Below are 11,625 nucleotides of genomic sequence, written 5' to 3' on the forward strand. Positions count from 1 at the left end.
TTTATCTTAGTGACCATATAATTAAGTATTAGAATTTTAAGTGTTTTCATAAGTTTGAAAATACTTTTAGGTTAAGATCATATTGAAAGGTTTAAACAACTTTTTAATTTTTATAGTTGTAGTAAAGAAGTAACAGTATGGGGAATATGATCAAACTAGTTTTTTTGGTGTATATTTTAACCATCTATAACTGCGAAGCGGCTTGCTTTTACAAGAGAGTTTCATGTAAGTAGAATTGTATACTATACTGAAAAATGACAATTTTTTTTCGATGTTTTTAATATTTCGAAAATTTTGACGGGATTGGTTTATCGTTATCTATAATTGCAAATTTTATTAATATAAGAGCTAAGTCGGATAGAAATTGCAAATATACATGTACATGTACAATACAGTTGATTTTCTAACATTTAAATACGAAATAGATTATGAACTTTGGTCTTTTTTGTAGGTTTTTTCATATCAGCTCAATTTTCAAATAGTTACAGACTTTGTAAAGAAAATATGGTACAATGTATCAGCTGTAATTACATTCATTTGCATAAGGTCAATTTCTATACGACGTAGCCCATATACTTATACAACAACATATATGTACACATGTATAAGGGTCTGGATTGGGGATCTTTCATTTTGGAATTCTTTAAAATTCTCGCTCGTTATTCCCTATTTTTATAAGAAATAGCCATTATACAATAGACCACTTTCGAGTCCATCCGTCACCGAAAAAAAAACTCGTCAATTATACGCGCCTTTATGACGTCATTTACCAGATAGAGGGGGTCGCCTGTATCCCTGCACCATTTACGTTCATCAAGCGTGTTAGTGATCGTCATTGTGCAGAAATAATGGTTGTTCTGTCGGTACTAAATGACAATTCCCCAATGACAGCAATGCTGATTGTCAATTTTGAGAATTCAATTTGCCGAATGATTCTTACAATATACAATTAGAGTGGGGTGCTCATTTTCGCCGGGGACCAGTTTCGCCGTTTAAGGATTTTGAGGTGTAAAAACTCCAAAGGATGGCTGAAATGGAAGAAATGTACCCGTAAATTATATTTTTATGACAAATATAATATTTTTTTAAATTGAGACAAAATTGCGGCTCCTACCAAAAATGATCAAAAACGGACAACGATTTTCGGACAATTTCCTGAATAAAAAACGATTTCAAAGAAGTATTTCTAAGTAAATATTTGACTGAATGCCCTAATTTTGAATTCTTTATACCTTTGAAATGTCTGCTATTCATCTATAATGCAATTGATTTGATAAAAATTGTTAAAAGCTGCGGTTATTTGGTCTGAAATAGATGTGTAAAAACGGCGAATATGTGTCCCCCATTGACAAAACATCCGGAAATTTCAAACACCCTTTAGGATCTGCTTACCCTTCCGGAGCACCTGAGATCACCCCTAGTTTTTGGTGGGGTTCGTGTTGTTTATTCTTTAGTTTTCTATGTTGTGTCATGTGTACTATTGTTTTTCTGTTTGTCTTTTTCATTTTTAGCCATGGCGTTGTCAGTTTGTTTTAGATTTATGAGTTTGACTGTCCCTTTGGTATCTTTCGCCCCTCTTTTAATCTAACTTTTCAGATGATTTTCTTATCCCAAACCGGTTTTCAAGCTTAAGTATATTTTGCATTTGAAGTTATCTTCATATAGAAATATCAGTATACTTCAAAAACATTTAGACCTGAACATAAACTGTAGAAAACATGGAAAGATGTGGCGAAAATGAGCACCCCACTCTATAGTTTTCCAACCACTCGCTCAACATTGTAATGGAAGTGACGACGCCTCTAAACGCACAAATGACGTTCACTAAAACCAGAGTTTTTGACGGAAATGCATCGAACTCGAAAGTTGCCTATTACTTGATAACTGTATTCTTGGCATTGTTCTTTTCTGTAATGGGTATATTTTGATCTAATCCCTTCATCTATAGTTGTCTGATATCAACCTATAGTAGGGCATATACTGTAAACCTACTTATTTTCGCAAGCGATTAACTTTCGCCACTTTCGCGAGTAGAAAATAACGCGAATACGAATTGTGCCGATTATGTTAAAATTTAATCTTTCCTTTTATTACTACATGAACAAATTGACAATCGCGAACTTAAATCGCCTCGAAAAAACTGGTAAGGACTAAACGATAAATAAAGGACATGTATTTCCGAAAATAAGTTGGTTGACAGTATCCTTTATAAAAGTCACGAATGATAATTACCCCAAGTGTGATGCATGGTATGATGGTTTGAATTGGATTTAATGGGCAAAAAAACCCCAAAAAACAGAGAAAATCAGCATGAGAAATATAAAAATAATTGGGTGCTAAAATATTAAAAATACATGTAACTAGTATGTCAGTTTTTTTTAATTGCATTGAAATGTCTAAGAATAAATGTTGCGGTTATACCACGAGAGATAATAAGAACTTTGAACAAAAACTGATTTGCAAGTTGCAGTTGTCTCCCATTTGATACACACATGTAAATCGCTTTCTCCCTTTCAAATATTTGTGCTTCGTTTTGTGTGTAACTGTTCATTTTTTTATAGGATTGTTTTGTTATTGACATTGTATAAGAAGGAAAAGTACATGTAAAATCTATGAAAAACTTATAAAACAACACGTCAGAAAGAACGAAAGAAGAACGGACAGGAATACTTATCGAAAGATATTAGATTAAAAGGAGAATTTTGTAAATAAGACAGTTACCTACTGCAATTGATTCCACAAGTCCAAAGTCAGGAATCTGATGCACGTAGTAGTTTTTGATGTGATTTATAAGTGTTTCTTGTTTCTTGTTTTTTTATATCGATTACACCGTTGGTTTTCCAATTTAAATGGTGTTACAATGCACACTAGTATTTTTTGGGGGCCCTGTATAGATTTTTTTGTTGGGTGTGAGCCAACGCCCCGTGTTAAAGACCGTACTTTGACCTATAAAGGTTAAATTTTATAAATTGTGACTTGGATGGAGAGTTGTCTCATTGGCGGTCATATACCACGTCTTTTTATATCTACCTAATTATATAACAGCTAACTACAATTGAACAACACAATTGAAAAATTCGATCAATTGCACACAACAATTGACGTTCAACAAAAGGTAAAATAAAAACAAAAGGAGACAAAACAAAACAAAACAATACAAAACAAATAATCCCTTACCCCAAACAACCACAAAAAACAAAACAAAATCACTTTAATAAGAAAAACCAAACAAACAAAAGTACAGAAACAAAACTAGAACAAAAAGTACAATTAATATATGTTTGGCTTACATGCTAGTATGTCAATTATATATCATAGCGCATAAAATGAAATGATAAGTTTATTATTACAATGTTTAACATTTTTTTAAGGTGGTACCTAACACTTGAACTAAGATTAATTTGGCTCGTTTAATTTTCATAAAATTTTGACAAAATATTTACTTTGACCCTTTGACAAGAATATAAAAATTTCAAAAAATTTGAACCAACCATTTTATCAGAAAAATTACACTGGTTATATAGCATTTTGACAAACACTAGTTTTGATCATTGTGAAGCTTTATATTGCCTTCACAAGGCAACGTAATTAAAACGCTTAGCTGATTTTACAAAGTTATCTCCCTGTAGTGTTAGGTACCACCTTAAGTGGAACAACGACTTTTTTTTTGAAGTCCTTATGACGTTTTATTATTGATACAAAGCTCACCTAGAGTATCTTCAAATATTAATTATAGGTACACTTAATTCTATATATTTTGTAGCTGGTCAAGGGTTAGGATGTTCTATTGGAAATCAGTCCATTGCACGTGGAGCCTCCGAACGTGTCAGATGTGACAATTGTAGATGTGTACTCCCCAGACTTTTACAGTGCTGTTCGTAAGTGTATGTTTAGTATAGATCAGAGGCGATAAAATTTAATAGTTTCAGCAGAGGCAGATTTAGGGAAGGTGCGAGGGGTTCCAAAACGCTTTTACATAGACTATGAATAAAAATGATCTAGATGAGGATACTTTGATTTGAAGCTCGTCTGCTCGGTCTCCCTATTGAAAAGACTCATTGAACTATTATGAAAGACTGTAACTTCTCATTTATTATAAAAGATCTAGTTTAAAGTCTTGGATGAGTGTTCCTTTATGTCTTTTGCACAGTATAATGACGTTTTGTTTTATGTGTTTTTTGTTGTTATTTTATGTGTTGTTTTTTTTGTTTTTTGTAGATGTGTGGGGTTATGATACATTTTTCCCTTTTTTTTCTTGAGAGGATTTGTTCTTTGTTCTGCATGCTACAATTAGTTACAATGTTATTCTCTTACTGCGGTACTCTTCCAATCCAGCCCTTTTATCCCCTTTTTCGACTTATTTAAAAAAAAAATGTATTACAGAATGATCCAAGAGCATGTAATTCAGTAGCTGTCGTTTATTGCCGTATATCATATGTGTTTTCGTTCATTATTTTGTACATCAATCAGGTCTTGAATTGTTTTACTATGACATTTGTCATTTTTTGGGAGCCTTTCATAACTGACTAAGTGTATGGGTTTTATTCATTGTTGAAGGCCATACGGTGATATACAATTGCTATAATTTCTGTGTCATTTGGTTTCTTCTGGAGAGTTGTCTCATTGACAATCATACCACATCTTCTTTTTTTATATCAGGATAACAAATTCATCCAAGTGTAAATAAGTAATTGTGTAAAGATGAATATATAAAAAGCTATAAGGTTAAAGTGATTATTTTGTATTACAGAACGGGTATTAGAATAACAAGCCATCCAGATGATTGTAAAGTAATAGTACAGGGATGTACAGAAGTAGCTGTCAAGATCAACGACGAGTCAGTACACTGTGTAGAGGGTATATCTGTGGTCGAACGATGATGATTCGTGTCATATATACATACGCATTCGGCCATGCACATATGTAATAAAACTTTTGAATTCTAAATTTTATATAGACTATGAGATACGGAAACGACCATGTGATAAATACGTACAGTAGATGTTGAGCCAAAGGCCAGCATGGAAAGGTGAAATTATGTTCAATAATGTTGTATGTTTTTGGCCAAATAAAAAAAAATTGCAAAATGCAGTATGTAAGTCTTGTCTTATCATTTTATTGTTTTCTTGAATTTTTGTTTTCTTTGTTGAAATACAAATGATAATGGAAACAAGGAATGCGTCAACAAATCAAAAACCTGAGAAAAGAGCAGAAAACAGCACAAGGTCACCAATTGGTCTTCAACTCAGCGAGAAAATACTGCAACTGGAGTTGGGCTTTAGCTAGTCCCTTAACAATAATGCACTTGTTAGGCTAAAATGGACCTCACACTTAACTCTTAAACATGAATGAACCAAACGTGACAAAAGACAATAAAAAACTAGCAGAGGCCAGCTGTGGTCAAAATTAGAGAGAACCTAATTTGTATTTTTATGCTGGAGATCCCATTTCTGCGTTTAGAACTTAAACCGCCGCAATTATTTTTAATGAAACATCGTTGTACTGCTTTTCCTGCCGTACACCAAACCTCCTTACGAATAACTACTTGTATTTTTTTTTTATATACATCGAATTTTATACAACTGCAAGATTTTAGCGTGATATTCAATACATTCTTTTTCAAAACAAACACTTTCAAATACAAAATTAAACCGATTTAAGACTTAAAGCTGTACATTTTCACACTATACTCCCCCAACAAAAAAAAAAACAAAACAAAACAAAACACAGATGTGCTCCTTACACAACACTGCTACAACACAATAATTATGAAGAAATACTAAGATTGACACAACATTACTTTTACAGTCACCATCACGATTTGGTAAGTCGATTGTATCGTTCGATGTTTCGTTGTACTAGCGATATGTTTTCGCGGTCTAGGATCGTTGCATGTATATGAACTAAACATTAAAGCCTCAGTATTTCAATTTTACTGATTGTGTCCTGCTCAGGTTTGACAATAGTCAATAAAATATCCTAGCAAAGAAGTAAAATAACATGTATCACAAACTAAAAAACAAACTAAATTTTCAATTTTCTGTGAAAAATTGCAAAAATTTACCTTTCACGTCTGTGTATATTACGATAACTACCCTACATTATTTCTTGTTTCAATTTCATGATATCGAACATAAATAATAGTTTATTACTTTGGGAATATACCAGGGTATAAAAACTTTTATGACTGACGCACAAATTTCTTTTGCAAGTTCAATTAAAACGTTTTGAAGATCTGACGTTGAAGGGTCATTCTCAAAAATTTTCCATTGTAGTAGTGCACGCGATTCATTTACTACTGCTACTTGTGCCGCCACCAGTATTCTCTTTTCTAGGGTTTCCTCTATTGCTAGAAATAAACAATTATTGTAATAAGAACCACTACATCTTTGAGTTATTGAGTTTTTTCACTCTATAATAGTACACACATATATATATCTTAAAAGAACAAAATGATATATTTATATAACAGAGAAGTTTGAAATGAGTATACTATGGTTACACTTACGGAAATGATAACATATACAAACTAACAAATTGAATGCTCAACACTCTTCAATACATATTACCATGCAGCACTCTACCCGTAGAGAACTTTTTCGTTGTCTCAAGTATGTCAATACAATTTTAATACATTTGTTGTACTTTGCTGTTTACATTGAGGAGTCGGTGAATATAGGTTTTTTTTGTTGGTTTTTTTTTAGAGATTTTAGATAAGAATAAATTGATCATTAATGTTTAGCGTTCACTATGTGCATATATTATAAGTTACATAGTGTGCTAGTGACCTAATACGGTATATATGGGGTAGGTAAATTCCGTATTGGATGAGAGCGAAGCTCGAATCCCCATATGGAATTTACTGACCCCATATATACCGTATTACGTCCTTGGCACACTATGTAACGAATTTATCATACCGACTATTTCAACGTGTGAAATTTAGACTAGTGACTTATCAAAATTAGCAAGTCTTCAATATTGTTAACATTAAGATACTACTTCCATGAATCTTACAAAATTAGAAGCCAACAATAAAAACTTGTTAGGTCTAAATGTGTTTTATGAATTTATTTCCATCTTAATCACAAATTTCTTCGTCTGTTGAAACCTATACGATTTTTTCTCAGTACCGTCTTGTTTTTATAAAGGGAAGTAACACTACTACCACTAGATCCATATAGGGTCAGTGAAATTCATGTTTGGTTCATGAAGTCCCATTTACTAATTGTATTTCATTGTTTTTTGTACAAATAGCTTAAGTGTGTGGAAGATTCATTATATGATCCACTTGTTACCTCCCTGCACGAAAAGAGTACAAGTACAGCTCATTGGGCATTTTATGAACACTATATAGATTCGTAGGAGGTCAGTAGCAAATCATATATAAATTTTAATATTATTTTTAAAGATGAGGCGCAATGATTTTACCATAATACATAAATCCACAAAATTTAATATTTAGCAATATTTGCAATAAGATGGGCTAACTATTTGTTAATGTTTTACATTATTAAAATTTTAAAATTTCTAAAAAATTTGCACCCTTACCTAAAGGTCTTTAAACATGAGAACAGACACGAAACATCACTTCTCTATATTCAAAATGCTATTGTCAAAGACAACTTCACTATTTGATATGCCATAGCATAATTAGCTATCAAAGCTATCAGGATTATAATTAAGTACGCCAGACGCCCGTTTTGTCTACACAAGACTCACCAGTGACGCTCACATTAAAATATTTCTAAAGCAAAACAAGTACAAGTTGAAGAGCATAGAAAATCCAAAATTCCAAAAAGTTGTGCCAACTAGGGCTAAGGTAATCTATGTCTGGGATAAGAAAACTTTAGTTTTTTCAAAAAATTCAAAGTTTTGTTAACAGGAAATTTCTAAAACATACCACATTATTGATATTCATGTCAACACCGACGTGTTGACTACTGGGCTGGTGATACCCTCGTGGACGAAACGTCCACCAGCAGTGGAATCGACCTAGTGGTGTAAATAGTTATCATAGCTATCAGGATTATAATTTAGTACGCCAGACGCGTGTTTCGTCTACATCACACTCATCAGTGACACTCTCATTTAAATATTTATAAAGCAAAACATGTACAAAGTTGAAAAGCATTGAGAATCCAAAATTCTAAAAAGTTGTGCCAAATACGACTATGGTAATCTATGCCTGGGATCAGAAAATCCTTATTTTTTTCGAAAAATTCAAAGTTTTATTAACAAAAAAATTATAAAAATGACCACATTACTATAATTGATATTCATGTCAAAACCGAAGTGTTGACTATTGGGCTGGTGATACCCTCAGGGACGAAACGTCAACAAGCAGTGGCATCGACCCAGTGGTGTAAATAGTTATCAAAGCTACCAGCATAAAATAGATGCTCCTTGTGACATCCGATTTATATTGGTCAATACATAAGAGGCAAACTTAAAAGATCAATTATTTGTTTTGTAAAATTGAGAAGATAGCTAAATGTTCAACCATTTTTATATCTGGCTTATTCAATACATACACCAATAAGATGGAACAATCATAGATAGACATGTAAGTTATGATGCCTCTCGTAACGACATTAACCCGACGAAACTGTGCATCAACAAATTAAACAAAAAATAAGTTTTTTGATAAATTAGGGCGTTATTTTTCATGTTTACAAACAACATTACGGGAATTTCCCTTGTGTGATTCATAGTTTCTGATTGGTAAACAATCTGTAACCAGCTCTGCCATTGATCAGTCGAAAGTATAAATACAAAAACAACAACAGAAACGACGGAGTGTTGGGTTGACAAAGAATGGGAAGTGACAAACTTTAATAGAAGCTGGAATATGTCTGCGAAATACAGACAAGCGTTGGAAATTAACTTTGTTTTTATTTAAGATTGTTGGTGCTGGTGATGGTGCTGAATAGGGGTGACGGTGACGGTGTTAAATACGGGTGCTAAATACGGATGACGGTGACAAATACGGTCACCGTTGACGGTGATATAAATAACGGTTACCAGTTACGGTGACGATGACAGTGCCGGTGACGGTGCCATTGAAAATGCACATTATGAGTTCTGTTGGCGGTTTTGACATGATTAATATGTCATTTAATGTGTTATACTAATTTTTTGTCTTCTTAGTTCAATAATGAAGAAGAGTATTCTTATCCTTTAATTGAGATTATAGAAAAAACAATATCAGTGACTGTTGAATTATATACATGTAATAGTTTTGTGTGTCTATGTAAGACCAACCTTTACCGGAGACTTGACCAGAGCAGTGACAGAGTCTGCAAGACCCATTCTGTCCGGCGTGGATTACTTAGTTTTGATATTAATAAAATATGAAATTTTATTTTATTCAGATATTTTATTTCATAAATGAGAATTATATATAAACACAAGTATACGATTTCCCTTTCTGTAACGTGTTTTGATCCGACGGTAAACAGTGGACGTCGAACCTTACACTTTATAGATCCTTTTACTCTCTTTTTCTTTGTCCCCTTGTGATATCTGGTAGCCGACTATAGCACCAGGGAGGGGGCGTTACAATATGAAACAAAGTTAAACATCATCTTGCCCTCTTTCCGAATGCAGTGTATTGTTTTTTTTTTATGTCATTCTGTTTAATATGGACCGATTTTTTTCAGCTTTTGGCATCATTTATTGCACGGAAACATATGTCCTTAATAATCTGGCATGTTTATTTTCATTGGTAGGCAGATATGACACTCGATACCAAATGTGATAAGACCATCTTCAGTTAACAGAACAGGCGAAGGTGGCATCAAAGATACCCCACAGAAGAGTTATTATGTACTTGACAAACTCAGTCGGAACCTTTTATTTTCCAAAAGAAATCAGTGGGATGCGATTGTGCTAATTTGTCGTTGAAGTTTCTGTCAATATAAAACTTCAATGGATTAATGTTATAATGATAGCCGTTGTTGGATATCAGTCGAGGATGTCCGTTATCTTTAATGTTTGTTCTAGCTGTTGAAGTAATGACAATCAAGATACGTAAAACTAGATAGGAAAAACAGTACTCCTAAAATCTGCCAATTTGTTGATGAGACTTATATATTTCGTCTTTCCAAAAAGATGTCTCTTTTACAATGAATGAATAATAATCAATATTCATGGAACTGACTTTGGCTATAACTAAAACAATTGTCCAAATTTTCATTGAAAAGAAAGGTATTGTGTGATTAATGTAACAGGCATCTCAATTATTGGGAAAATGGCATGAAATCACCTGTATTGACAAACCGAATAGACACACGTGTAATTCAGTGGTTGCCGTTTGTTGATGTGTAACATATTTGTGTTTCGTTCATTTTTTGTACACAAATTAGACAGTTAGATTTCTAGTTTGAATTTGTTTACATTGTCATTTTTAGGCCTTTTATAGCTGACTATGCAGTATGGTATTTGATGATGGTTGAAGGCCATTCGGTGACCTATAATTGTTAATTTCTGTGTCATTTGGTCTCTTGTGGAGAGTTGTTTCATTTTCAATCATAGCACATTTTCTTTTATATATGCAGTTAAACTCTATCAATATAAAACACATAAAACACGTAATCAGAAGATTTTAAAATTTTAATATACATTATTATATTAAAAGGCAAAAGGGGAAAGGATCGACATAATGTACTAGTAAAAGAACTCCTCCAAATCTAGATCTCCCACTAGCAGCTTTGGTGATCCTATTTCACATCTTTATCATCCGATAGGGTACATTAAATGAGAACGATTCTTTGACTTTTTTTCTGCCTGTTAATTTTGTTAATTGTCAGAGGAGATATTATGCACTTGACGATACATTTTCTCCAAAAAAACATACTGGTCAGTATAATTTGTGATGTAGCTCTTTTCCGGCAATTTAAACCAGTAAGATCGGAACCTTTTGATGTGGAAAAGATAAAATGCATTTCTGTTCAGCTTACAAATAAAGGAATTGATGCAATCAACATGAACAACGTTCTATATCACAATGAGGCTTCATCTCCGTTATTTCCAAATAAGTATGTTCCTACTGTATCATATAACTTTACCAAAAAATGTTGCTTATAAGGATACATTGTATTCTAAGTTATAAAATAAAATAACTGAAAACTGTTGCTTCTAAGGATTCATTGTATTCTAAGTTATAAAATAAAATAATTGAATAAATAGATTTTCATATTATATTTGTATTAAAATAATCCACGGCGTAGAAAATGGGTCTTGCAGGCTCTGTCACTGGTCTGGTCGGGTCCTCGGATATGGTTGGTTTCGATTTAACAGTCAAGTAACACGGTTAGCATGTATTTACAATCTTTTTATAAATTCAATGTAAGGCTATAACCATCAGTCCGTCTTAACATCGACTTAGCATAATAAAAACATCAAAAATATGTTAAAAGTACCGAGATCAACAACTCTACCATCGTCACTAACAATTTTTTTGATAAGCACAGCCACTAACAATACGTCATTTATGGAATCATGTCTTTTACCATAAAGAAGACGCGCCTGTATCTCTGCTCTATTAAAAGTTTCCAGCGCTTTCAGAACCATTCTGTAGGGTAGTATAGAATCCTTTATGTTTCGCAATTACGTAATCTTGAT

The 11,625-nt window shown here is 32.9% G+C and overlaps 1 long non-coding RNA gene across 1 annotated transcript; it reads left to right on the plus strand.

The window, feature by feature from the left end:
* The first annotated feature begins 60 nt into the window (after positions 1–60).
* On the plus strand, positions 61–5,099 carry LOC143051318 (uncharacterized). The gene is made up of 3 exons (XR_012970700.1): positions 61–225; positions 3,764–3,878; positions 4,751–5,099. It is a non-coding gene; the product is annotated as an uncharacterized LOC143051318 (long non-coding RNA).
* The last annotated feature ends 6,526 nt before the right edge of the window (positions 5,100–11,625 follow it).

This window comes from Mytilus galloprovincialis, chromosome 11 (assembly GCF_965363235.1).
Source record: "Mytilus galloprovincialis chromosome 11, xbMytGall1.hap1.1, whole genome shotgun sequence".
Classification (NCBI taxonomy): Eukaryota; Metazoa; Mollusca; class Bivalvia; order Mytilida; family Mytilidae; genus Mytilus; species Mytilus galloprovincialis.